The sequence below is a fragment of the Patagioenas fasciata genome, chromosome 7, assembly GCF_037038585.1.
Source record: "Patagioenas fasciata isolate bPatFas1 chromosome 7, bPatFas1.hap1, whole genome shotgun sequence".
NCBI classification, from domain to species: Eukaryota; Metazoa; Chordata; class Aves; order Columbiformes; family Columbidae; genus Patagioenas; species Patagioenas fasciata.
In genome coordinates this window covers 23,826,704-23,832,500 of record NC_092526.1, presented here as the reverse complement: position 1 = coordinate 23,832,500, position 5,797 = coordinate 23,826,704, and the positions used below count along the sequence as shown (strand labels likewise).

At 40.6% G+C, this 5,797-nt stretch overlaps 1 protein-coding gene across 2 annotated transcripts in view; it reads left to right on the top strand.

The window, feature by feature from the left end:
• LNPK (lunapark, ER junction formation factor) overlaps positions 1-511 on the top strand; it is a 59,881-nt gene extending 59,370 nt beyond the window's left edge. For both annotated transcript variants that reach the window (XR_010651597.2, XR_011740004.1), the window contains one exon: positions 1-511. This exon is cut by the window's left edge and continues 314 nt beyond it. The gene's annotated coding sequence lies outside the window, so the exon portion shown is untranslated.
• The last annotated feature ends 5,286 nt before the right edge of the window (positions 512-5,797 follow it).

Here is a 5,797-nt window from a genome sequence, read left to right as displayed (position 1 = left end):
TAACAGGTCACTTCTCAGGTAAAGACTGATGGAAAACTCAGCTGAGACATTTCAGAATTCTTTAAGCAGCTCTGAGAGCCAGGCGCCCCAGAGCCATAGGTTGCTTGTAATAGCAGAGAAGATCTCATTACCCATGCTGTACCCATTTTCTCTCTCTGCTAGATATAGATGTACTGTAACACACACCCTTGTCTGTCTCATTCAATTAGGAGAAGGTCATAATGGCTTGCTTACTATATTTAGAATATTTAAGTCAGTAGATGTAAATATATAGAGCATAGCGGAAAGGTAATGATTTCAGAAGGGCAGGTTTTCTAAATAAACTTCTCAACTCATGAAGTGCCTGTATTTTGGAAAATACACTAGTACCTAGTTTTTTTCTTGATGTAGTTCTAATAACAGCATGGATATAGCCACCAGTATAATGCTTCACTTACATGTTTCCTTTTAAATATGATTACCCACAATGTATTATGACGTGTATTTGAAAATAAATGGATTTAAAAGTCAATTTTAAGCATGACTTTTCTTTGGCTATCGTTTGGGCATAATATTTTCAAATTATGTGCTTTCCAGTTTTACTTATGAAAGGTGAAGTTCTCTTGTATCCAACATATGGAGTCAATTATCTGTCCAAATCTCAGTACCTCTGTAATAATTTAGCAATATTTTCAAGAGTTGGTTGCACAATGTGCTGAAGACACTTGTAAATCTGGCCCATATTTGGCATGGAAACTTTGAAGAATCACTGACGCTTTGGGGAGGATAAAAGGAGTGATGAGTCTTTTTTTCTCACACATTAATTTTAGATCTTGCTGAGAATGTTTGCTAATGTGTCACAGCAAATAACTGTAGCTTTTATTGATGGGCATATTGCAGCTTTTGAAAACTTAAATATCATGTCAATAATTCATCTCTTTCCATACTGAAGTTATAGTGGACCATTATGGAAATTCATAGCACCACCTATTGATGCTATTACAAAACTGCAGCTCATCATAGTCTTTTGCATAATTTTAAAAAGCAAGAAAAAAAAAATTAAATATGTTATCTCTGCCATTTTCCTATTGAAGCAGCAAGTTGTGCAAATGATCTGATTCACTTATTCAGAAGACTAGTAAATATTATTTAGAAATGCTATTAAATAAATTCCAATGAATATTTTTGGTAAATTTGTAGAGAGAGACGAGTATGCTCCTGTGTTTATGCAACAACCATTCATTGCACAATATATAATGATGGTGGTGAGGCAAGAACGAATGCATTTTGATAATATAGGAAATCTAAATGGTTTGCAAGAATGCTTTCTTGAAAAAAATACTTTGGAAATACACACTCCCTCTTGCCCAGTATGCATGTAAGTTGTTCTTGTTGCAGCAGCGCAAGCCCCAGCCCTGCCAGGAGCTGTGCATGACGGGCGCTTTGGTACATTTGGGACCTGCTGACATCAATCCGTGTCTCTGTAGGCGCAGATCGGATCGCAAGACCGGGGCACTGGATGTCAGATTTATAGGCCTATTACTTTCAACCCTCATTTTTGTACCCTTTCTCTGCTAGCCTTTAGCAGAACTATTTTAGTGTTTCCCAAACCTCCTTCTCTTGCACCATATGAAAAGACCTGGTAAAAAAATATCTCTTAGCAGTTCAACAGTTTTTAACATTAATCTCGCATAGCACAAATGAGTTTAACTCCTTGCTGTCTACTACTGTATTTGGGGTGCCACAGCCCTAACCTGGGAGTGAGAAGAGAAAACTACAGGTGCCTGCATGTCACGTAGGGTGCTCATAGGGCCTTGCCAGTAGTCAGAGTACTTTGTGGAAAAATGGATCTGCTCCCAGAATGGATTCTTAAGGCTAAATCTGGATCTAATTTAGCTGTTTATTATCTCACAAGATGTACTCCTTCCACTGCTTCTGACAGGCTCAGCTGGGGCTGGTCGGTAGAAGGTAAGTTGATGCAGGAGGGACAGCCTGTGCCCAAGATCTAGAGATAATCTTTGTCTCCTCTGCACTGTGCTATCTGTTTGGGTAAAGATCTAATTTGTTGCTCTGTACATGTTCTTTTAATTCTTAGGGTGAGATTGCTAATGTTTTAATTGCTCTCCTGTCCTGTTCTATTACATAAAGTCATAAAGCATCTGAATTAATAGATACTGCTTTTCTTCAGCATGTTGTGAATAGTATAGTTGCCTACAAATTTTCTGCACAGTATATGGCGGAAGGTCACCAGCTTGAAATGGAGTTGAAAAAACTATAAATGAAGTACTTTCAGGGCCTGAGACACCACCGAATCACCCTGGCAATGGCATTCTGTTTCAGAAGATGTTTCATTTTCTCCTCGTGGCTATGCAAAAGGAAAAGTATATCAAAAGAAAAGCCAAGTGAAAGCATCAGATAAACACCACCATTCAAAAAGCAAAATACACTGGAGAAATAGAACACTGTTTTTCTATCTTTCTCTGGTATTCTTGCAGTTTCTTTTTCAGAAGTGAGACCTAATACGAGATGATTTTTAAACTGATGTTATAATACTAACTCAGGAACAAGTTTCAGCCCATCAGGCTTTGCCTAACAGAAAGAGCGGCAGGATGCCAGCGCTGTCTTCCTCGCTATCTTTTGGTCTAGGAGTTTTTTGCTCTTGTTATTGTATGTTGTACAAGTCTGTCTTGAAAGGCTGGATCATGAGCATATCCTGCCATCCGCTGTCCAACAACTCATGCAAATTCCTGAAGAAAAAGAAATATTTTATTTTCTCACCCAGTCCTGGAAATATTCATGAATACAAATAACAAATGCAAATGACACAGTGACAGTGGTATTAGGAATTGAAATGTCCATTGTGTATTTTGTACAAATATATTCATTATGCTAGAAATGGATGATGACTGAGAGATGGTCCCTGTTGGTCAGTGGTGGCTACAGTTGATGGATACAGATTATTAAATTTTATTTTAATAACAGGTAGTGACAAAGTGGCTCAGTGCCTAACACACAAGTTATCTGCTATGTAAACACATGCAAATTTATTTTTGTAACAGTCAATAAAATCCTATTGCTTCTCTTAGGTTCCAAGAAGAAGCTGACATATGGGTCCATATCCACCTAAAAGTCTATAAAACTAGGAGAACTGAGAAAATTTTTCTGAATCTTTCAAAGTGCGTTTCTTCACAAATTTAAGGCAGCCAGCCCATGCCAGTGCAGGTCTCTGGGCCAGGCATGTTGAGTGGATGAATGCAACAGCTCATCACAGGTGTGTCCAGGGGTTCACCACAGACTGGGAGGGCAGTTTTAATTGTACCAGAGCTCAGTGCCTCAGCAGGACAGTCCTGCAACCATCAGCACTGACTGCCGCTGCCATGTGCCATCAGGGCTGCTGTAGCCAAGGATGCGCTGCTGGGGCTGCTTCTGGGGCCAAATCCTGCCAGCATGACCCACTCTCTGTCCTGGGGCATGGAGAACATGCAGCCCCTCAGCACATCTGGCCAGAGGTGTGCCTTCTACTGGCCTGGCCGAGAAAGGGTGTACTTGCCAGAAATGCTTGCTGAGGGTAGCCTGCGTTCTCTGTGCAATAAGCCGTCGGTTACTTGTAAGGAATGGCAAACCTGTGACTGACTTTAGGTAACGGGAAACAGAGCAAAGAACTTGTGAAGGGCACTGTGAGGAGCAAGGCCCCTGTGAAACCACCCTGGTCTGCATTACCTTGTCAACACATGGGGCTGGAGCTGTGCTGCTCACCAGCTCAGCCAAGGAGACTGGTGGGGACACAGAGGTTTTTGCCGTCTCTAAAGGTCTCTGCAGTCTCACTTTTCAAAACCAGCAGAACCGAAGCAAAGGGCTTGCGGGGGGAGGATTTGCAAGGTATGGAGACACTGTGCTGATGATTTGACAATGAATGTTCTACAATTACAGCTTCTCCTACTCCTCTGACCTTCTGGCCCTGCAGTGCTTATTACAAACAAGGTCTGAGCTGGTCTGAGTTTGAAGGACTGAGTTTGACTCAGTCTTTGTGCTCTGGCAAACTCCCACTGCCTTTAGGACAAGTTTGATTTAATATAAGGACTGAAATCCTTGGGGCTTGTCCTTAGGAGAGTAGTAAATGCAATCAGCTTCATTGGTCTGACAGAATGAATAAACAGAGGCTCCAGGGCACTCAGCATCAGCAGAGATGGCAGAGATTACAAGGGAAGATCTGGATCACATTACTGATTCTCATTTCACCGTAACCACTTGTGAAAGAGACATGGGCACCACCCTGGACAGCCCAGTGAAGGCTCTCCTCCATGCCTTGCAGTGGTTAAAAATCAAATTAAAGGTATCAGCCTGGAGAGTGAAATAAGAGCAAGAATATTAGAATGACATGGTTATAAAAACCTTTCTTTGTGTTCAGTTCTCATTACTGTCTCAGAAAGGAAATAGTAGGAATAACAAAGCCTGTACTGGGATGATGGAAATTTGTGGAGATGTGAAAAGACTTCTAGATGAAGAAAGAGTGAAAAGATTGGGACTATTTAATTTAGATGAAGATAGACAAGAAGGCACATGACAGAGGCACATCAGGTAACAGATGCTATTGAGAAGGTAAATCCAGAACCACTTTGCCTCTTCTCATGACACCTGAATAAAAGGACAATAAATTGAATGGATAAAATGCACATTTCAAGCTCAAGAGGAAGGTATTTGAGCTCATCTTAAAAGGCTTATTGCAATGAGGTGCAGTCCAAGCCAAGTAGCTTGTGAATCTTGAAAAAGAGTTAGATATTTACATAGTCTCATCTGAGTTACCTTAGATAAAGTGCACATGGCTTTAGAGGGAACTAAGCTCTCAGGCTTCAGGATCTAAGCAAAAGAATAATCAAGACACTCCAGGATGCAATCTCTCCTATGTACATTTATTCTGTTTGCCTGCCATGGGCTTCTTAGATTTCCTCTAAAAAACCTGAAGCTTTGGTAGAAACCCTCCTCTGCTGTGTTAGATGGACCGTTATTTTGAACTGATATGGCAACTATCTTGTAGAAATTTGGCTTGTGAAGCAAATGGTTTTACTTTTCCATGTTGTAATTAAAAACCAACTATACATGCAATATCTAGGTTGGACCCAAAGAGATACCAGCAGAGTAGTACATTATTCTTGGCTAGCTGAGATCAGTTGTGCTGTCCTGCCTCTATGCCAGCCCTGACCAGACTTCACTGCAGGTTACGTTTCTTCCCTAGCATTTTTTAGGAGAATAGTTCATCTCTGGAATTTGTAGCTGCCTTGGGATTTGCACAAACAAATGCAAATGACAGGCAAGCTGAAGGAAAGGACACGCACCAGGTCCTTTTTGGTTTTAGTACCTTGTGTCTCAGGAATTTATGTGGCCTGGCACTGTCCCTTGGGTGAACTGAAATGAATGGTTTAAGCTCACATGCGCAATATTGCAATTACTATAGGTTAAGAGAAGGCAGAAGTAACACTGTTCAGCTAATGAGCAGTAACTAGTTTAGGCATAGAAATTCACAACTGTCTCTGTACACGCACACTCTGTCTTACCTGGGCTTTGCATGTGGGTAAAATTTAAACAAACTAAATTAAGTAAAGGTGTGAAATGAAATTTTTCTTCATAATGTCTTCTACTAAGCTGATGCTGATACACACTGCCTCTTCTTTCATTCAGTATGAAGTAAGGCAAGTCCATAGACCTGATTTTGATTACTCGGGCATTGTTGAAGTGAATAGCAGAAAGATTTTAGTTAAGATGATCAGGCTGTGAGGGAGAAGTCTGTGGGAAAGAACAAAAATATGAAGAAACAGATTAT